The sequence below is a fragment of the Chiloscyllium plagiosum genome, unplaced genomic scaffold (genome assembly GCF_037043375.1).
Source record: "Chiloscyllium plagiosum isolate Xiang-an unplaced genomic scaffold, Cpla_swu_hap1 HiC_scaffold_53Y, whole genome shotgun sequence".
Lineage (NCBI taxonomy): Eukaryota > Metazoa > Chordata > Chondrichthyes > Orectolobiformes > Hemiscylliidae > Chiloscyllium > Chiloscyllium plagiosum.
In genome coordinates, this window is record NW_028270192.1 from 12,128,118 (window position 1) to 12,151,257 (window position 23,140).

The following is a 23,140-nucleotide window of genomic DNA, read 5'->3' on the forward strand; positions in this document are numbered from 1 at the left end:
AGAGTGGGGGGAGAGAGTTGGGGGAGAGAGGGGGAGAGGGGAGGGAGAGAGAGGGGGAGAGAGTGGGGGGAGAGAGGGGGGGAGAGAGGAGGGGAGAGAGGGGGGGAGAGAGAGTGGGAGGGAGAGAGGGGGAGAGAAAGGGGGGAGAGAGAGAGGGGAGAGAGAGTGGGGGAGAGAGAAGGGGAGAGAGGGGGGAGGAGAGAGGGGGGAGAGCGAGGGGGAGAGTGGGGGGAGAGAGAGAGGGGAGAGAGAGGGGAGAGAGAGGGGGGGGAGAGAGGGGGAGGGAGAAGGGGGAGAGAGAGTGGGGGGAGAGAGGGGGGGAGAGAGAGGGGGGAGAGAGAGTAGGGGGAGAGAGGGGGAGAGAGGGGGAGGGAGAGAGGGGGAGAGAGAGTGGGGGGAGAGAGAAGGGGAGAGAGGGGGAGGGAGAGAGGGGGAGGGAGAGAGGGGGAGAGAGAGAGGGGAGAGAGAGTGGGGGAGAGAGAAGGGGAGAGGGGGGAGGGAGAGAGGGGGGAGAGTGGGGGAGGGAGAGAGGGGAGAGAGAGGGGAGAGAGTGGGGGGAGAGAGGGAGTGAGAGAGGGGGGAGAGAGAGAGGGGGAGGGAGAGAGGGGGAGAGAGAGTGGGGGGGAGAGAGAGTGGGGGGAGAGAGAGGGGGAGAGAGAGAGGGGGAGAGAGGGAGAGAGAGAGGGGGGAGAGAGAGGGAGAGAGAGAGGGGGAGAGAGAGGGGAGAGAGAGGGGGAGGGAGAGAGGGGGGAGAGAGAGAGAGGTGGAGAGAGAGAGGGGGAGAGAGAGAGAGAGATAGAGGGGTGAGAGAGGGGAGGGAGAGGGGAGGGAGAGAGAGAGGGAGAAAGGGAGAGAGGGAGTGAGGGGAGAGGGGGAGAGGGAGAGAGGGTGAGAGAGAGAGGGAAGGGAGAGAGAGAGGGAGAGAGGGGGAGAGGGAGAGAGGGAGAGAGGGGGAGAGGGAGAGAGGGAGAGAGGGAGTGTGGGGAGAGGGGGAGAGAGGGAGAGAGTTGGAGCGATGGGGGAGAGGGAGAGGTGGGGGAGAGGGAGAGTGGGGGAGAGGGAGAGAGGGGGAGAGGGAGAGAGGGGGAGAGGGGGAGAGGTGGAGGGGGGAGAGGTGGAGAGGGGGAGCGAGGGGAGAGTGGGAGAGAGGGAGGAGAGAGAGGGAGGGGGTAGAGGGGGAGGGGGAGAGGGGGAGAGGGGGAGGGGGAGAGGGGGGAGAGGGGGAGAAAGAGCGAGCAATGGGGAAAAGAGAGCGAGAGAGAGAGGGAGGGAGAGAGATGGACAGGGAGAGGAGGAGGGGGAGAGAGTGGGAGAGAGAGCGAGAGTGGGGAAACCAGAGAGACAGGGAGAGAGGGAGGGAGAGAGATATGGGGAAGGGGAGAGAGGGAGAGGGAGACAGGGACACGGAGAGGAGAGAGAGAGAGAGGGAGACAGACAGACAGAGGGATAGGGTGACAGGGAGAGGGAGAGAGAGATGGGGGAGAGAGGGAGACGGGGAAAGGGAGAAGGGGACAGGGAGACGGGGAAAGGGAGAGAGGGAGAGGTGAGGGAGGGTGAGAAAACAGCAGTTAGAGACATTTCAGACAACGCGCTGAGATACACAGCAGAGACGGCGTGGGAACACATCAAAATGAACAAATGAGAAGAGCAGGGGGTTCGGGGAAGTGGGAGACGGGGTGGGAAGGAATCGTCGAAGCTAGCATTGCCAAGCGTGACACAGATATACAGCGGGATACATCTTCATCACAATGTCAGAACAGGGCCCTGGCTCAGAGAACAGCAGTCCCTGTGTGTATTATAGTGAACAGCAGTCTCTGTGTATATTATAGTGAACAGCAGTCCCTGTGTATATTATAGTGAACAGCAGTCCCTGTGTATATTATAGTGAACAGCAGTCCCTGTGTGTATTATAGTGAACAGCAGTCACTGTGTGTATTATAGTGAACAGCAGTCCCTGTGTGTATTATAGTGAACAGCAGTCACTGTGTGTATTATAGTGAACAGCAGTCCCTGTGTGTATTATAGTGAACAGCAGTCCCTGTGTGTATTATAGTGAACAGCAGCCCCTGTGTGTATTATAGTGAACAGCAGTCCCTGTGTATATTATAGTGAACAGCAGTCCCTGTGTATATTATAGTGAACAGCAGTCCCTGTGTGTATTATAGTGAACAGCAGTCCCTGTGTATATTATAGAGAACAGCAGTCCCTGTGTATATTATAGTGAACAGCAGTCCCTGTGTGTATTATAGTGAATAGCAGTCCCTGTCTATATTATAGTGAACAGCAGTCCCTGTGTGTATTATAGTGAACAGCAGTCCCTGTGTATATTATAGTGAACAGCAGTCCCTGTGTATATTATAGTGAACAGCAGTCCCTGTGTGTATTATAGTGAACAGCAGTCCCTGTGTATATTATAGAGAACAGCAGTCCCTGTGTATATTATAGTGAACAGCAGTCCCTGTGTGTATTATAGTGAATAGCAGTCCCTGTCTATATTATAGTGAACAGCAGTCCCTGTGTGTATTATAGTGAACAGCAGTCACTGTGTATATTATAGAGAACAGCAGTCCCTGTGTGTATTATAGTGAATAGCAGTCCCTGTGTGTATTATAGTGATCAGCAGTCCCTGTGTGTATTATAGGGAACAGCAGTCACTGTGTATATTATAGAGAACAGCAGTCCCTGTGTATATTATAGTGAACAGCAGTCCCTGTGTATATTATAGAGAACAGCAGTCCCTGCATGAATTATAGTGAACAGCAGTCCCTGTGTGTATTATAGAGAACAGCAGTCCCTGTGTGTATTATAGTGAACAGCAGTCCCTGTGTATATTATAGTGAACAGCAGTCCCTGTGTATATTATAGAGAACAGCAGTCCCTGTGTATATTATAGTGAACAGCAGTCCCTGTGTATATTATAGTGAACAGCAGTCCCTGTGTGTATTATAGAGAACAGCAGTCCCTGTGTATATTATAGTGAACAGCAGTCCCTGTGTGTATTATAGAGAACAGCAGTCCCTGTGTGTATTATAGAGAACAGCAGTCCCTGTGTGTATTAGAGAGAACAGCAGTCCCTGTGTATATTATAGAGAACAGCAGTCCCTGTGGATATTATAGTGAACAGCAGTCCCTGTGTGTATTATAGAGAACAGCAGTCCCTGTGTATATTATAGAGAACAGCAGTCCCTGTGTATATTATAGTGAACAGCAGTCCCTGTGTATAATATAGAGAACATCAGTCCCTGTATGTATTATAGTGAAAAGCAGTCCCTGTGTATATTATAGTGAACAGCAGTCCCTGTGTGTATTATAGTGAACAGCAGTCCCTGTGTCTATTATAGTGAACAGCAATCCAGGTGTATATTATAGTGAACAGCAGTCCCTGTGTATATTATAGTGAACAGCAGTTCCTGTATGTATTATAGTGAACAGCAGTCCCTGTGTGTATTATAATGAACAGCAGTCCCTGTGTATATTATTGAGAACAGCAGTCCCTGTGTATATTATAGAGAACGTCACTCCCTGTTGACATTATAGTGAACAGCTGTCCCAGTGTATATTATAGTGAACAGCAGTCCATGTGTGTATTATAGAGAACAGCAGTCCCTGTGTGTATTATAGTGAACAGCAGTCCCTGTGTATATTATAGGGAACAGCAGTCCCTGTGTGTATTACAGAGAACAGCAGTCCCTGTCTGTATTTTAGAGAACAGCAGTCCCTGTGTACATTATAGTGAACAGCAGTCCCTGTGTGTATTATAGTGAACAGCAGTCCCTGTGTGTATTATTGAGAACAGCAGTCACTGTGTGTATGAAAGAGGACAGCAGTCCCTATGTATATTATAGTGAACAGCAGTCCCTGTGTGTATTATAGTGAACAGCCGTCCCTGTGTGTATTATAGAGAACAGCAGTCCCTGTGTGTATGATAGTGAACAGCAGTCCCTGTGTATAATACAGAGAACAGCAGTCCCTGTCTGTATTATCGAGAACAGCAGTCCCTGTGTATATTATAGTGAACAGCAGTCCCTTTGTACATTATAGTGAACAGCAGTCCCTGTGTGTATTATAGTGAACAGCAGTCCCTGTGTATATTACAGTGAACAGCAGTCCCTGTGTATATTATAGTGAACAGCAGTCCCTGTGTATATTATAGTGAACAGCAGTCCCTGTGTGTATTATAGTGAACAGCAGTCCCTGTGTGTATTATAGTGAACAGCAGTCCCTGTGTATATTATGGTAAACAGCAGTCCCTGTGTGTATTATAGTGAACAGCAGTCCCTGTGTGTATTATAGTGAACAGCAGTCCCTGTGTGTATTATAGAGAACAGCAGTCCCTGTGTGTATTATAGTGAACAGCAGTCCCTGTGTATATTATAGTGAACAGCAGTCCCTGTGTGTATTATAGTGAACAGCAGTCCCTGTGTATATTATAGTGAACAGCAGTCCCTGTGTATATTACAGTGAACAGCAGTCCCTGTGTATATTATAGTGAACAGCAGTCCCTGTGTATATTATAGTGAACAGCAGTCCCTGTGTGTATTATAGTGAACAGCAGTCCCTGTGTGTATTATAGTGAACAGCAGTCCCTGTGTATATTATGGTAAACAGCAGTCCCTGTGTGTATTATAGTGAACAGCAGTCCCTGTGTGTATTATAGTGAACAGCAGTCCCTGTGTGTATTATAGAGAACAGCAGTCCCTGTGTGTATTATAGTGAACAGCAGTCCCTGTGTATATTATAGTGAACAGCAGTCCCTGTGTGTATTATAGAGAACAGCAGTCCCTGTGTATGTTATAGAGAACAGCAGTCCCTGTGTGTATTATAGTGAATAACAGAACCGAAGTATATTATAGAGAACAGCAGTCCCTGTGTATATTATGGTAAACAGCAGTCCCTGTGTATATTATAGTGAACAGCAGTCACTGTGTGTATTATAGAGAACAGCAGTCCCTGTGTGCACTATAATGAACTGCAGTCCCTGTGTGTATTATAGTGAACAGCAGTCCCTGTGTGTATTATAGAGAACAGCAGTCCCTGTGTGCACTATAATGAACTGCAGTCCCTGTGTGTATTATAGAGAACAGCAGTCCCTGTGTATATTATAGTGAACAGCAGTCCCTGTGTGTATTATAGTGAACAGCCGTCCCTGTGTGTATTATAGAGAACAGCAGTCCCTGTGTGTATTATAGAGAACAGCAGTCCCTGTGTGTATTAGAGTGAACAGCAGTCCCTGTGTGTATTATAGTGAACAGCAGTCCCTGGGTATATTATAGTGAACAGCTGTCCCTGTGTGTATTATAGTGAACAGCAGTCCCTGTGTGTATTATAGTGAACAGCAATCCCTGTGTGTATTATCGTGAACAGCAGTCCCTGTGTGTATAATAGTGAACTGCAGGCCCTGTGTATATTATAGTGAACAGCAGTCCCTGTGTGTATTATAGTGAACACCAGTCCCTGTGTGTATTATAGTGAACAGCAGTCCCTGTGTATATTATAGTGAACAGCAATCCCTGTGTGTATTATAGTGAACAGCAGTCCCTGTGTGTATTATAGTTAACACCAGTCCCTGTGTGTATTATAGTGAACAGCAGTCCCTGTGTATTATAGAGAACAGCAGTCCCTGTGTGTATTATCGTGAACACCAGTCCCTGTGTGTATTATAGTGAACAGCAGTCCCTGTGTATATTTTCGTGAACAGCAGTCCCTGTGTGTATTATCGTGAACAGCAGTCCCTGTGTGTATTATAGAGAACAGCAGTCCCTGTGTGTTTTATAGAGAATGGCAGTCCCTGTGTGTATTGTAGTGAGCAGCAGCCCCTGTGTGTATTATAGTGAACAGCAGTCCCTGTGTGTTTTATAGAGAACAGCAGTCCCTGTGTGTATTATAGTGAACACCAGTCCCTGTGTGTATTATAGAGAACAGCAGTCCCTGTGTATATTATAGTGAACAGCAGTCCCTGTGTGTATTATAGTGAACACCAGTCCCTGTGTGTATTATAGAGAACAGCAGTCCCTGTGTATATTATAGTGAACAGCAGTCCCTGTGTGTATTATAGTGAACACCAGTCCCTGTGTGTATTATAGTGAACAGCAGTCCCTGTGTGTATTATAGTGAACAGCAGTCCCTGTGTGTATAACAGTGAACAGCAGTCCCTGTGTGTATTATAGTGAACACCAGTCCCTGTGTGTATTATAGAGAACAGCAGTCCCTGTGTATATTATAGTGAACAGCAGTCCCTGTGTGTATTATAGTGAACACCAGTCCCTGTGTGTATTATAGTGAACAGCAGGCCCTGTGTATATTATCGTGAAAAGCAGTCCCTGTGTGTATTATAGTGAACAGCAGTCCCTGTGTGTATTATTGTGAACAGCAGTCCCTGTGTATATTATAGTGAACAGCAGTCTCTGTGTGTATTATAGTGAACAACAGTCCCTGTGTGTATGAAAGAGAACAGCAGTCCCTGTGTGTATTATAGAGAACAGCAGTCCCTGTGTGTATTATTGAGAACAGTAGTCCCTGTGTATATTTTCGTGAACAGCAGTCCCTGTGTGTATTATAGTGAACAGCAGTCCCTGTGTGTATTAAAGAGAACAGCAGTCCCTGTGTGTTTTATAGAGAATGGCAGTCCCTGTGTGTATTTTAGTGAGCAGCAGTCCCTGTGTGTATTATAGTGAACACCAGACCCTGTGTGTATTATAGAGAACAGCAGTCCCTGTGTATATTATAGTGAACAGCAGTCCCTGTGTGTATTATAGTGAACAGCAGTCCCTGTGTATATTATAGTGAACAGCAGTCCCTGTGTATATTATATTGAAGACCAGTCCCTGTGTGTATTATAGAGAACAGCAGTCCCTGTGTATATTATAGTGAACAGCAGTCCGTGTGTGTATTATCGTGAACAGCAGTCCCTGTGTATATTGTAGTGATCAGCAGTCCCTGTGTATATTATAGTGATCAGCAGTCCCTGTGTATATTATAGAGAACAGCAGTCGCTGTGTGTATTATAGAGAACAGCAGTCCCTGTGTGTATTATAGAGAACAGCAGTCCCTGTGTGTATTATAGTGAACACCAGTCCCTGTGTGTATTATAGTGAACAGCAGTCCCTGTGTATATTATAGTGAACAGCAGTCCCTGTGTGTATTTCAGAGAACAGCAGTCCCTGTGTGTATTATAGTGAACACCAGTCCCTGTGTGTATTATAGTGAACAGCAGTCCCTGTGTATATTATAGTGAACAGCAATCCCTGTGTGTATTATAGTGAACAGCAGTCCCTGTGTGTATTATAGTGAACACCAGTCCCTGTGTGTATTATAGTGAACAGCAGTCCCTGTGTATTATAGAGAACAGCAGTCCCTGTGTGTATTATAGTGAACACCAGTCCCTGTGTGTATTATAGTGAACAGCAGTCCCTGTGTATATTATTGAGAACAGCAGTCCCTGTGTGTATTATAGTGAACACCAGTCCCTGTGTGTATTATAGTGAACAGCAGTCCCTGTGTGTATTATAGTGAACAGCAGTCCCTGTGTGTATAACAGTGAACAGCAGGCCCTGTGTATATTATCGTGAAAAGCAGTCCCTGTGTGTATTATTGTGAACAGCAGTCCCTGTGTATATTATAGTGAACAGCAGTCTCTGTGTGTATTATAGTGAACAGCAGTCCCTGTGTATATTATAGTTAACAGCAGTCCCTGTGTGTATTAAAGCGAACAGCAGTCCCTGTGTATATTATAGAGAACAGCAGTCCGTGTGTGTATTATAGAGAACAGTAGTCCCTGTGTATATTTTCGTGAACAGCAGTCCCTGTGTGTATGACAGTGAACAGCAGTCCCTGTGTGTATTAAAGAGAACAGCAGTCCCTGTGTGTGTTATAGAGAATGGCAGTCCCTGTGTGTATTGTAGTGAACAGCAGTCCCTGTGTGTATGAAAGTGAACAGCAGACCCTGTGTGTATTATAGTGAACAGCAGTCCCTGTGTGTATTGTAGTGAGCAGCAGCCCCTGTGTGTATTATAGTGAACAGCAGTCCCTGTGTATATTATAGAGAACAGCAGTCCCTGTGTGTATTATAGTGAACAGCAGTCCCTGTGTATATTATAGTGAACAGCAGTCCCTGTGTGTATTATCGAGAACAGCAGTCCCTGTGTGTATTATCGAGAACAGCAGTCCCTGTGTGCTTTATAGTGAACAGCAGTCCCTGTGTGTATGATAGTGAACAGCAGTCCCTGTGTGTATTATAGAGAACAGCAGTCCCTGTGTATATTATAGTGAACAGCAGTCCCTGTGTGTATTATAGTGAACAGCAGTCCCTGTGTATATTATAGTGAACAGCAGTCCCTGTAGGTATTATAGTGAACAGCACTCCCTGTGTGTATTATAGTGAACAGCAGTCCCTGTGTGTATTATAGTGAACAGCAGTCTCTGTGTGTATTATAGTGAACAGCAGTCCCTGTGTATATTATAGTGAACAGCAGTCCCTGTGTGTATTAAAGAGAACAGCAGTCCCTGTGTATATTATAGAGAACAGCAGTCCGTGTGTGTATTATAGAGAACAGTAGTCCCTGTGTCTATTATAGTGAACAGCAGTCCCTGTGTGTATTATAGTGAACAGCAGTCCCTGTGTGTATTAAAGAGAACAGCAGTCCCTGTGTGTATTATAGAGAATGGCAGTCCCTGTGTGTATTGGAGTGAACAGCAGTCCCTGTGTGTTTTGTAGTGAACAGCAGACCCTGTGTGTATTATAGTGAACAGCAGTCCCTATGTGTATTATAGTGAGCAGCAGCCCCTGTGTGTATTATAGTGAACAGCAGTCCCTGTGCATATTATAGAGAACAGCAGTCCCTGTGTGTATTATAGAGAACAGCAGCCCCTGTGTGTATTATAGCGAACAGCAGTCCCTGCGTATATTATAGTGAACAGCAGTCCCTGTGAATATCATAGTGAACAGCGGTCCCTGTGTGTATTATAGTGAACAGCAGTCCCTGTGTGTATTATAGTGAACAGCAGTCCCTGTGTGTATTATAGAGAACGGCAGTCCCTGTGTGTATTATAGTGAAATGCAGTCCCTGTGTATATTATAGAGAACAGCAGTCCGTGTGTGTCTGAAAGAGAACAGCAGTCCCTGTGTGTATTATAGAGAATCACAGTCCCTGTGTGTATTGTAGTGAACAGCAGTCCATGTGTGTATTATAGAGAACAGTAGTCCCTGTGTATATTATAGTGAACAGCAGTCCCTGTGTGTATTATAGTGAACAGCAGTCCCTGTGTGTATTAAAGAGAACAGCAGTCCCTGTGTGTATTATAGAGAATGGCAGTCCCTGTGTGTATTGTAGTGAACAGCAGTCCCTGTGTGTATTATAGTAAACAGCAGTCCCTGTGTGTATTATAGTGAATGGCAGTCCCTGTGTGTATTGTAGTGAACAGCAGTCCCTGTGTGTATTATAGTAAACAGCAGTCCCTGTGTGTATGATAGTGAACAACAGTCCCTGTGTGTATTATAGAGAACAGCAGTCCATGTGTGTATTATAGTGAACAGCAGTCCCTGTGTGTATTAAAGAGAACAGCAGTCCCTGTGTGTATTATAGAGAATGGCAGTCCCTGTGTGTATTGTAGTGAACAGCAGTCCCTGTGTGTATTATAGAGAATGGCAGTCCCTGTGTGTATTATAGTGAACAGCAGTCCCTGTGTGTATTATAGTGAACAGCAGACACTGTGTGTTTAATAGTGAACAGCAGTCCCTGTATATATATTATAGAGAACAGCAGTCCCTGTGTGTAATGTAGTGAACAGCAGTCCCTGTGTGTATTAGAGTGAACAGCAAACCCTGTGTGTATTATAGTGAACAGCAGTCCCTGTGTGTATTATAGAGAACAGCAGTCCCTGTGTGTATTATAGAGAATGGCAGTCCCTGTGTGTATTGTAGTGAACAGCAGTCCCTGTGTGTATTATAGAGAATGGCAGTCCCTGTGTGTATTATAGTGAACAGCAGTCCCTGTGTGTATTATAGTGAACAGCAGACCCTGTGTGTTTAATAGTGAACAGCAGTCCCTGTGTATATTATTGAGAACAGCAGTCCCTGTGTGTAATGTAGTGAACAGCAGTCCCTGTGTGTATTAGAGTGAACAGCAGACCCTGTGTGTATTATAGTGAACAGCAGTCCCTGTGTATATTATAGTGAACAGCAGTCCGTGTGTGTATTATAGAGAACAGCAGTCCCTGTGTGTATTATAGTGAGCAGCAGCCCCTGTGTGTATTATAGTGAACAGCAGTCCGTGTGTGTATTAAAGAGAACACCAGTCCCTGTGTGTATTATAGAGAATGGCAGTCCCTGTGTGTATTGGAGTGAACAGCAGTCCCCGTCTGTATTATAGTGAACAGCAGACCCTGTGTGTATTTTCGTGAACAGCAGTCCCTGTGTGTATTATAGTGAACAGCAGCCCCTGTGTGTATTATAGTGAACAGCACTCCCTGTGTGTATTATAGTGAACAGCAGCCCCTGTGTGTATTATAGTGAACAGCAGTCCCTGTGTATATTATAGAGAACAGCAGTCCCTGTGTGTATTATAGAGAACAGCAGTCCCTGCGTATATAAAAGTGAATAGCAGTCCCTGTGTGTATTATAGAGAATGGCAGTCCCTGTGTGTATTGTAGTGAATAGCAGTCCCAGTGTGTATTATAGTGAACTGCAGACCCTGTGTGTATTATAGTGAACAGCAGTCCCTGTGTGTATTATAGAGAACAGCAGTCCTTGTGTGTATTATAGTGAACAGCAGCCCCTGTGTGTATTGTTGTGAACAACAGTCCCTGTGTGTATTATAGTGAACAGCAGCCCCTGTGTGTATTATAGTGAACAGCAGTCCCTGTGTATATTATAGAGAACAGCAGTCCCTGTGTGTATTATAGAGAACAGCAGTCCCTGTGTGTATTATAGTGAACAGCAGTCCCTGTGTATATTATAGTGAACAGCAGTCCCTGTGTGTATTATAGTGAACAGCAGTCCCTGTGTATATTATAGTGAACAGCAGTCCCTGTGTGTATTATAGTGAACAGCAGTCCCTGTGGTTATTATAGTGAACAGCAGTCCCTGTGTATATTATAGTGAACAGCCATCCCTGTGTGTATTATAGTGAACAGCAGTCCCTGTGTGTATTATAGAGAATGGCAGTCCCTGTGTGTATTGTAGTGAATAGCAGTCCCAGTGTGTATTATAGTGAACTGCAGACCCTGTGTGGATTATAGTGAACAGCAGTCCCTGTGTGTATTATAGAGAACAGCAGTCCCTGTGTGTATTGTAGTGAATAGCAGTCCCTGTGTATATTATAGAGAACAGCAGTCCCTGTGTGTATTATAGTGAACAGCAGTCCCTGTGTATATTATAGTGAACAGCAGTCCCTGTGTGTATTATAGAGAACAGCAGTCCCTGTGTGTATTATAGAGAACAGCAGTCCCTGTGTGTATTATAGTGAACACCAGTCCCTGTGGGTATTATAGAGAACAGCAGTCCCTGTGTATATTGTATTGAACAGCAGTCCCTGTGTGTATTATAGTGAACAGCAGTCCCTGCGTATATTATAGTGAACAGCAGTCCCTGTGTGTATTACAGTGAACAGCAGTCCCTGTGTGTATTATAGTGAACAGCAGTCCCTGTGTTTATTATAGAGAACAGCAGTCCCTGTGTATATTATATTGAAGAGCAGTCCCTGTGTGTATTATAGAGAACAGCAGTCCCTGTTTATATTATAGTGAACAGCAGTCCCTGTGTGTATTGTAGTGAGCAGCAGCCCCTGTGTGTATTATAGTGAACAGCAGTCCCTGTGTATATTATAGAGAACAGCAGTCCCTGTGTGTATTATAGTGAACAGCAGTCCCTGTGTATATTATCGAGAACAGCAGTCACTGTGTGTATTATCGAGAACAGCAGTCCCTGTGTGTTTTATAGTGAACACCAGTCCCTGTGTGTATTATAGAGAACAGCAGTCCCTGTGTATATTATAGTGAACAGCAGTCCCTGTGTGTATTATAGTGAACAGCAGTCCCTGTGTATATTATAGTGAACAGCAGTCCCTGTGTGTATTATAGTGAACAGCAGTCCCTGTGTGTATTATAGTGAACAGCAGTCCCTGTGTATATTATAGTGAACAGCAGTCCCTGTGTATATTATAGTGAACAGCAGTCTCTGTGTGTATTATAGTGAACAGCAGTCCCTGTGTATATTATAGTGAACAGCAGTCCCTGTGTGTATTAAAGAGAACAGCAGTCCCTGTGTATATTATAGAGAACAGCAGTCCGTGTGTGTATTATAGAGAACAGTAGTCCCTGTGTCTATTATAGTGAACAGCAGTCCCTGTGTGTATTATAGTGAACAGCAGTCCCTGTGTGTATTAAAGAGAACAGCAGTCCCTGTGTGTATTATAGAGAATGGCAGTCCCTGTGTGTATTAAAGAGAACAGCAGTCCCTGTGTGTATTATAGTGAACAGCAGTCCCTGTGTGTATTAAAGAGAACAGCAGTCCCTGTGTGTATTATAGTGAACAGCAGTCCCTGTGTGTATTAAAGAGAACAGCAGTCCCTGTGTGTATTATAGAGAATGGCAGTCCCTGTGTGTATTGGAGTGAACAGCAGTCCCTGTGTGTTTTGTAGTGAACAGCAGACCCTGTGTGTATTATAGTGAACAGCAGTCCCTATGTGTATTATAGTGAGCAGCAGCCCCTGTGTGTATTATAGTGAACAGCAGTCCCTGTGCATATTATAGAGAACAGCAGTCCCTGTGTGTATTATAGAGAACAGCAGCCCCTGTGTGTATTATAGCGAACAGCAGTCCCTGCGTATATTATAGTGAACAGCAGTCCCTGTGAATATCATAGTGAACAGCGGTCCCTGTGTGTATTATAGAGAACGGCAGTCCCTGTGTGTATTGTAGTGAACAGCAGTCCCAGTGTGTATTATAGTAAACAGCAGTCCCTGTGTGTATTATAGTGAACAGCAGTCCCTGTGTGTATTATAGAGAACAGCAGTCCCTGTGTGTATTACAGTGAAATGCAGTCCCTGTGTATATTATAGAGAACAGCAGTCCGTGTGTGTCTTAAAGAGAACAGCAGTCCCTGTGTGTATTATAGAGAATCACAGTCCCTGTGTGTATTGTAGTGAACAGCAGTCCGTGTGTGTATTATAGAGAACAGTAGTCCCTGTGTATATTATAGTGAACAGCAGTCCCTGTGTGTATTGTTGTGAACAGCAGTCCCTGTGTGTATTAAAGAGAACAGCAGTCCCTGTGTGTATTATAGTTAACAGCAGTCCCTGTGTGTATTATAGTAAACAGCAGTCCCTGTGTGTATTATAGTGAATGGCAGTCCCTGTGTGTATTGTAGTGAACAGCAGTCCCTGTGTGTATTATAGTAAACAGCAGTCCCTGTGTATATTATAGAGAACCGCAGTCCCTGTGTGTATTATAGGAAACAGCAGTCCCTGTGTGTATTATAGTGAATGGCAGTCCCTGTGTGTATTGTAGTGAACAGCAGTCCCTGTGTGTATTATAGTAAACAGCAGTCCCTGTGTGTATTATAGTGAACAGCAGTCCCTGTGTGTATTATCGAGAACAGCAGTCCCTGTGTGTATTATAGAGAACAGCAGTCCATGTGTGTATTCTAGTGAACAGCAGTCCCTGTGTGTATTAAAGAGAACAGCAGTCCCTGTGTGTATTATAGAGAATGGCAGTCCCTGTGTGTATTATAGTGAACAGCAGTCCCTGTGTATATTATAGTGAACAGCAGTCACTGTGTGTATTATAGAGAACAGCAGTCCCTGTGTGTATTATAGTGAAATGCAGTCCCTGTGTATATTATAGAGAACAGCAGTCCGTGTGTGTATTAAAGAGAACAGCAGTCCCTGTGTGTATTATAGAGAATCACAGTCCCTGTGTGTATTGTAGTGAACAGCAGTCCGTGTGTGTATTATAGAGAACAGTAGTCCCTGTGTATATTATAGTGAACAGCAGTCCCTTTGTGTATTATAGTGAACAGCAGTCCCTGTGTGTATTAAAGAGAACAGCAGTCCCTGTGTGTATTATAGAGAATGGCAGTCCCTGTGTGTATTGTAGTGAACAGCAGTCCCTGTGTGTTTTGTAGTGAACAGCAGACCCTGTGTGTATTATAGTGAACAGCAGTCCCTGTGTGTATTATAGTGAGCAGCAGCCCCTGTGTGTATTATAGTGAACAGCAGTACCTGTGCATATTATAGAGAACAGCAGTCCCTGTGTGTATTATAGAGAACAGCAGCCCCTGTGTGTATTATAGCGAACAGCAGTCCCTGCGTATATTATAGTGAACAGCAGTCCCTGTGTGTATAACAGTGAACAGCAGGCCCTGTGTATATTATAGTGAACAGCAGTCCCTGTGTGTATAATTGTGAACAGCAGTCCCTGTGTGTATTATAGTGAACAGCAGTCCCTGTGTGTATTATAGTGAACAGCAGTCCCTGTGTGTATTATAGTGAACAGCAGTCCCTGTGTGTATTAAAGAGAACAGCAGTCCCTGTGTACATTATAGAGAACAGCAGTCCGTGTGTGTATTATAGAGAACAGTAGTCCCTGTGTATATTTTCGTGAACAGCAGTCCCTGTGTGTATTATAGTGAACAGCAGTCCCTGTGTGTATTAAAGAGAACAGCAGTCCCTGTGTATATTATAGAGAACAGCAGTCCGTGTGTGTATTATAGACAACAGTAGTCCCTGTGTATATTATAGTGAACAGCAGTCCCTGTGTGTATTATAGTGAACAGCAGTCCCTGTGTGTATTAAAGGGAACAGCAGTCCCTGTGTGTATTATAGAGAATGGCAGTCCCTGTGTGTATTGGAGTGAACAGCAGTCCCTGTGTGTTTTGTAGTGTACAGCAGACCCTGTGTGTATTATAGTGAACAGCAGTCCCTGTGTGTATTATAGTGAGCAGCAGCCCCTGTGTGTATTATAGTGAACAGCAGTCCCTGTGCATATTATAGAGAACAGCAGTCCCTGTGTGTATTATAGAGAACAGCAGCCCCTGTGTGTATTATAGCGAACAGCAGTCCCTGCGTATATTATAGTGAACAGCAGTCCCTGTGTGTATTATAGAGAATGGCAGTCCCTGTGTGTATTGTAGTGAACAGCAGTCCCTGTGTGTATTATAGTGAACAGCAGTCCCTGTGTGTATTATAGTGAACAGCAGTCCCTGTGTGTATTAAAGAGAACAGCAGTCCCTGTGTGTATTATAGAGAATGGCAGTCCCTGTGTGTATTGTAGTGAACAGCAGTCCCTGTGTGTATTATAGTGAACAGCAGACCCTGTGTGTATTATAGTGAACAGCAGTCCCTGTGTGTATTGTAGTGAGCAGCAGCCCCTGTGTGTATTATAGTGAACAGCAGTCCCTGTGTGTATTATAGTGAACAGCAGTCCCTGTGTATATTATAGTGAACAGCAGTCCCTGTGTGTATTATAGAGAACAGCAGTCCCTGTGTGTATTATCGAGAACAGCAGTCCCTGTGTGTTTTATAGTGAACACCAGTCCCTGTGTGTATTATAGAGAACAGCAGTCCCTGTGTATATTATGGTGAACTGCAGTCCCTGTGTGTATTATAGTGAACAGCAGTCCCTGTGTATATTATAGTGAACAGCAGTCCCTGTAGGTATTATAGTGAACAGCACTCCCTGTGTGTATTATAGTGAACAGCAGTCCCTGTGTATATTATAGTGAACAGCAGTCTCTGTGTGTATTATAGTGAACAGCAGTCCCTGTGTATATTGTAGTGAACAGCAGTCCCTGTGTGTATTAAAGAGAACAGCAGTCCCTGTGTATATTATAGAGAACAGCAGTCCGTGCGTGTATTATAGAGAACAGTAGTCCCTGTGTATATTATAGTGAACAGCAGTCCCTGTGTGTATTATAGTGAACAGCAGTCCCTGTGTGTATTAAAGGGAACAGCAGTCCCTGTGTGTATTATAGAGAATGGCAGTCCCTGTGTGTATTGGAGTGAACAGCAGTCCCTGTGTGTTTTGTAGTGAACAGCAGACCCTGGGTGTATTATAGTGAACAGCAGTCCCTGTGTGTATTATAGTGAGCAGCAGCCCCTGTGTGTATTATAGTGAACAGCAGTCCCTGTGCATATTATAGAGAACAGCAGTCCCTGTGTGTATTATAGAGAACAGCAGCCCCTGTGTGTATTATAGCGAACAGCAGTCCCTGCGTATATTATAGTGAACAGCAGTCCCTGTGTGTATTATAGAGAATGGCAGTCCCTGTGTGTATTGTAGTGAACAGCAGTCCCTGTGTGTATTATAGTGAACAGCAGTCCCTGTGTGTATTATAGTGAACAGCAATCCCTGTGTGTATTAAAGAGAACAGCAGTCCCTGTGTGTATTATAGAGAATGGCAGTCCCTGTGTGTATTGTAGTGAACAGCAGTCCCTGTGTGTATTATAGTGAACAGCAGACCCTGTGTGTATTATAGTGAACAGCAGTCCCTGTGTGTATTGTAGTGAGCAGCAGCCCCTGTGTGTATTATAGTGAACAGCAGTCCCTGTGTGTATTATAGTGAACAGCAGTCCCTGTGTATATTATAGTGAACAGCAGTCCCTGTGTGTATTATAGAGAACAGCAGTCCCTGTGTGTATTATAGAGAACAGCAGTCCCTGTGTGTATTATAGTGAAAACCAGTCCCTGTGTGTATTATAGAGAACAGCAGTCCCTGTGTATATTATAGTGAACAGCAGTCCCTGTGTGTATTATAGTGAACAGCAGTCCCTGTGTATATTATAGTGAACTGCAGTCTCTGTGTGTATTATAGTGAACAGCAGTCCCTGTGTATATTATAGTGAACAGCAGTCCCTGTGTGTATTAAAGAGAACAGCAGTCCCTGTGTGTATTGTAGTGAGCAGCAGCCCCTGTGTGTATTATAGTGAACAGCAGTCCCTGTGGATATTATAGAGAACAGCAGTCCCTGTGTGTATTATAGTGAACAGCAGTCCCTGTGTATATTATAGTGAACAGCAGTCCCTGTGTATATTATAGTGAACAGCAGTCCCTGTGTGTATTATAGAGAACAGCAGTCCCTGTGTATATTATAGTGAACAGCAGTCCCTGTGTGTATTATAGTGAACAGCAGTCCCTGTGGATATTATAGAGAACAGCAGTCCCTGTGTGTATTATAGTGAACAGCAGTCCCTGTGTGTATTATAGTGAACAGCAGTCCCTGTGTGTATTACAGTGAACAGCAGTCCCTGTGTGTATTATAGTGAACAGCAGTCCCTGTGTGTATTATAGTGAACAGCAGTCCCTGCGTATATTATAGTGAACAGCAGTCCCTGTGTGTATTACAGTGAACAGCAGTCCCTGTGTGTATTATAGTGAACAGCAGTCCCTGTGTTTATTATAGAGAACAGCAGTCCCTGTGTATATTATATTGAAGAGCAGTCCCTGTGTGTATTATCGAGAACAGCAGTCCCTGTGTATATTATAGTGAACAGCAGTCCCTGTGTGTATTATCGTGAACAGCAGTCCCTGTGTATATTATAGTGATCAGCAGTCCCTGTGTAAATTATAGAGAACAGCAGTCCCTGTGTGTATTATAGAGAACAGCAGTCCCGGTGTGTATTATAGAGAACAGCAGTCCCTGTGTGTATTATAGTGAACACCAGTCCCTGTATGTATTATAGTGAACAGCAGTCCCTGTGTATATTATAGTGAACAGCAGTCCCTGTGTGTATTTCAGAGAACAGCAGTCCCTGTGTATATTATAGTGAACAGCAGTCCCTGTGTGTATTATAGTGAACAGCAGTCCCTGTGTATATTATAGTGAACTGCAGTCTCTGTGTGTATTATAGTGAACAGCAGTCCCTGTGTATATTATAGTGAACAGCAGTCCCTGTGTGTATTAAAGAGAACAGCAGTCCCTGTGTGTATTGTAGTGAGCAGCAGCCCCTGTGTGTATTATAGTGAACAGCAGTCCCTGTGGATATTATAGTGAACAGCAATCCCTGTGTGTATTATCGTGAACAGCAGTCCCTGTGTGTATTATAGTGAACACCAGTCCCTGTGTGTATTATAGTGAACAGCAGTCCCTGGAAATATTATAGAGAACAGCAGTCCCTGTGTGTATTATAGTGAACACCATTCCCTGTGTGTATTATAGTGAACAGCAGTCCCTGTGTATATTATAGAGAACAGCAGTCCCTGTGTGTATTATAGAGAACACCAGTCCCTGTGTGTATTATAGTGAACAGCAGTCCCTGTGAGTATTATAGTGAACAGCAGTCCCTGTGTGTATAACAGTGAACAGCAGGCCCTGTGTATATTATAGTGAACAGCAGTCCCTGTGTGTATTATTGTGAACAGCAGTCCCTGTGTGTATTATAGTGAACAGCAGTCCCTGTGTGTATTATAGTGAACAGCAGTCCCTGTGTGTATTATAGTGAACAGCAGTCCCTGTGTGTATTAAAGAGAACAGCAGTCCCTGTGTATATTCTAGAGAACAGCAGTCCGTGTGTGTATTATAGAGAACAGCAGTCCCTGTATACATTATAGAGAACAGCAGTCCCTGTGTGTATGAAAGTGAACACCAGTCCCTGTGTGTATTATAGTGAACAGCAGTCCCTGTGTATATTATAGAGAACAGCAGTCCCTGTGTGTATTATAGTGAACACCAGTCCCTGTGTGTATTAAAGTGAACAGCAGTCCCTGTGAGTATTATAGTGAACAGCAGTCCCTGTGTGTATAACAGTGAACAGCAGGCCCTGTGTATATTATAGTGAACAGCAGTCCCTGTGTGTATAATTGTGAACAGCAGTCCCTGTGTGTATTATAGTGAACAGCAGTCCCTGTGTGTATTATAGTGAACAGCAGTCCCTGTGTGTATTAAAGAGAACAGCAGTCCCTGTGTACATTATAGAGAACAGCAGTCCGTGTGTGTATTATAGAGAACAGTAGTCCCTGTGTATATTTTCGTGAACAGCAGTCCCTGTGTGTATTATAGTGAACAGCAGTCCCTGTGTGTATTAAAGAGAACAGCAGTCCCTGTGTGTATTATAGAGAATGGCAGTCCCTGTGTGTATTGTAGTGAACAGCAGTCCCTGTGTGTATTATAGTGAACACCAGTCCCTGTGTGTATTATAGTGAACAGCAGTCCCTGTGTATATTATTGAGAACAGCAGTCCCTGTGTGTATTATAGTGAACACCAGTCCCTGTGTGTATTATAGTGAACAGCAGTCCCTGTGTGTATTATAGTGAACAGCAGTCCCTGTGTGTATAACAGTGAACAGCAGGCCCTGTGTATATTATCGTGAAAAGCAGTCCCTGTGTGTATTATTGTGAACAGCAGTCCCTGTGTATATTATAGTGAACAGCAGTCTCTGTGTGTATTATAGTGAACAGCAGTCCCTGTGTATATTATAGAGAACAGCAGTCCGTGTGTGTATTATAGAGAACAGTAGTCCCTGTGTATATTTTCGTGAACAGCAGTCCCTGTGTGTATTATAGTGAACAGCAGTCCCTGTGTGTATTAAAGAGAACAGCAGTCCCTGTGTGTATTATAGAGAATGGCAGTCCCTGTGTGTATTGTAGTGAACAGCAGTCCCTGTGTGTATTATAGTGAACAGCAGACCCTGTATGTATTATAGTGAACAGCAGTCCCTGTGTGTATTGTAGTGAGCAGCAGCCCCTGTGTGTATTATAGAGAACAGCAGTCCCTGTGTGTATTATAGTAAACAGCAGTCCCTGTGTATATTATAGAGAACAGCAGTCCCTGTGTGTATTATAGTGAACAGCAGTCCCTGTGTATATTATAGTGAACAGCAGTCCCTGTGTGTATTATAGAGAACAGCAGTCCCTGTGTGTATTATCGAGAACAGCAGTCCCTGTGTGTTTTATAGTGAACACCAGTCCCTGTGTGTATTATAGAGAACAGCAGTCCCTGTGTATATTATGGTGAACAGCAGTCCCTGTGTGTATAATAGTGAACAGCAGTCCCTGTGTATATTATAGTGAACAGCAGTCCCTGTAGGTATTATAGTGAACAGCACTCCCTGTGTGTATTATAGTGAACAGCAGTCCCTGTGTATATTATAGTGAACAGCAGTCTCTGTGTGTATTATAGTGAACAGCAGTCCCTGTGTATATTATAGTGAACAGCAGTCCCTGTGTGTATTAAAGAGAACAGCAGTCCCTGTGTATATTATAGAGAACAGCAGTCCGTGTGTGTATTATAGAGAACAGTAGTCCCTGTGTATATTATAGTGAACAGCAGTCCCTGTGTGTATTATAGTGAACAGCAGTCCCTGTGTGTATTAAAGGGAACAGCAGTCCCTGTGTGTATTATAGAGAATGGCAGTCCCTGTGTGTATTGGAGTGAACAGCAGTCCCTGTGTGTTTTGTAGTGTACAGCAGACCCTGTGTGTATTATAGTGAACAGCAGTCCCTGTGTGTATTATAGTGAGCAGCAGCCCCTGTGTGTATTATAGTGAACAGCAGTCCCTGTGCATATTATAGAGAACAGCAGTCCCTGTGTGTATTATAGAGAACAGCAGCCCCTGTGTGTATTATAGCGAACAGCAGTCCCTGTGTATATTATAGTGAACAGCAGTCCCTGTGTGTATTATAGAGAATGGCAGTCCCTGTGTGTATTGTAGTGAACAGCAGTCCCTGTGTGTATTATAGTGAACAGCAGTCCCTGTGTGTATTATAGTGAACAGCAGTCCCTGTGTGTATTAAAGAGAACAGCAGTCCCTGTGTGTATTATAGAGAATGGCAGTCCCTGTGTGTATTGTAGTGAACAGCAGTCCCTGTGTGTATTATAGTGAACAGCAGACCCTGTGTGTATTATAGTGAACAGCAGTCCCTGTGTGTATTGTAGTGAGCAGCAGCCCCTGTGTGTATTATAGTGAACAGCAGTCCCTGTGTGTATTATAGTGAACAGCAGTCCCTGTGTATATTATAGTGAACAGCAGTCCCTGTGTGTATTATAGAGAACAGCAGTCCCTGTGTGTATTATCGAGAACAGCAGTCCCTGTGTGTTTTATAGTGAACACCAGTCCCTGTGTGTATTATAGAGAACAGCAGTCCCTGTGTATATTATGGTGAACTGCAGTCCCTGTGTGTATTATAGTGAACAGCAGTCCCTGTGTATATTATAGTGAACAGCAGTCCCTGTAGGTATTATAGTGAACAGCACTCCCTGTGTGTATTATAGTGAACAGCAGTCCCTGTGTATATTATAGTGAACAGCAGTCTCTGTGTGTATTATAGTGAACAGCAGTCCCTGTGTATATTATAGTGAACAGCAGTCCCTATGTGTATTAAAGAGAACAGCAGTCCCTGTGTATATTATAGAGAACAGCAGTCCCTGCGTGTATTATAGAGAACAGTAGTCCCTGTGTATATTATAGTGAACAGCAGTCCCTGTGTGTATTATAGTGAACAGCAGTCCCTGTGTGTATTAAAGGGAACAGCAGTCCCTGTGTGTATTATAGAGAATGGCAGTCCCTGTGTGTATTGGAGTGAACAGCAGTCCCTGTGTGTTTTGTAGTGAACAGCAGACCCTGGGTGTATTATAGTGAACAGCAGTCCCTGTGTGTATTATAGTGAGCAGCAGCCCCTGTGTGTATTATAGTGAACAGCAGTCCCTGTGCATATTATAGAGAACAGCAGTCCCTGTGTGTATTATAGAGAACAGCAGCCCCTGTGTGTATTATAGCGAACAGCAGTCCCTGCGTATATTATAGTGAACAGCAGTCCCTGTGTGTATTATAGAGAATGGCAGTCCCTGTGTGTATTGTAGTGAACAGCAGTCCCTGTGTGTATTATAGTGAACAGCAGTCCCTGTGTGTATTATAGTGAACAGCAGTCCCTGTGTGTATTAAAGAGAACAGCAGTCCCTGTGTGTATTATAGAGAATGGCAGTCCCTGTGTGTATTGTAGTGAACAGCAGTCCCTGTGTGTATTATAGTGAACAGCAGACCCTGTGTGTATTATAGTGAACAGCAGTCCCTGTGTGTATTGTAGTGAGCAGCAGCACCTGTGTGTATTATAGTGAACAGCAGTCCCTGTGTGTATTATAGTGAACAGCAGTCCCTGTGTATATTATAGTGAACAGCAGTCCCTGTGTGTATTATAGAGAACAGCAGTCCCTGTGTGTATTATAGAGAACAGCAGTCCCTGTGTGTATTATAGTGAAAACCAGTCCCTGTGTGTATTATAGAGAACAGCAGTCCCTGTGTATATTATAGTGAACAGCAGTCCCTGTGTGTATTATAGTGAACAGCAGTCCCTGTGTATATTATAGTGAACTGCAGTCTCTGTGTGTATTATAGTGAACAGCAGTCCCTGTGTATATTATAGTGAACAGCAGTCCCTGTGTGTATTAAAGAGAACAGCAGTCCCTGTGTGTATTGTAGTGAGCAGCAGCCCCTGTGTGTATTATAGTGAACAGCAGTCCCTGTGGATATTATAGTGAACAGCAGTCCCTGTGGATATTATAGAGAACAGCAGTCCCTGTGTGTATTATAGTGAACAGCAGTCCCTGTGTATATTATAGTGAACAGCATTTCCTGTGTGTATTATAGAGAACAGCAGTCCCTGTGTGTATTATAGAGAACAGCAGTCCCTGTGTGTATTATAGTGAACACCAGTCCCTGTGTGTATTATAGAGAACAGCAGTCCCTGTGTATATTATAGTGAACAGCAGTCCCTGTGTGTAATAAAGAGAACAGCAGTCCCTGTGTGTATTATCGAGAATGGCAATCCCTGTGTGTATTGTAGTGAACAGCAGTCCCTGTGTGTATTATAGTGAACAGCAGACCCTGTGTGTATTATAATGAACAGCAGTCCCTGTGTGTATTGTAGTGAGCAGCAGCCCCTGTGTGTATTATAGTGAACAGCAGGCCCTGTGGATATTATAGAGAACAGCAGTCCCTGTGGATATTATAGAGAACAGCAGTCCCTGTGTGTATTATAGTGAACAGCAGTCCCTGTGAGTATTATAGTGAACAGCAGTCCCTGTGTGTATAACAGTGAACAGGAGGCCCTGTGTATATTATAGTGAACAGCAGTCCCTGTGTGTATTATAGTGAACAGCAGTCCCTGTGTATATTATAGTGAACAGCAGTCCCTGTGTGTATTAAAGAGAAC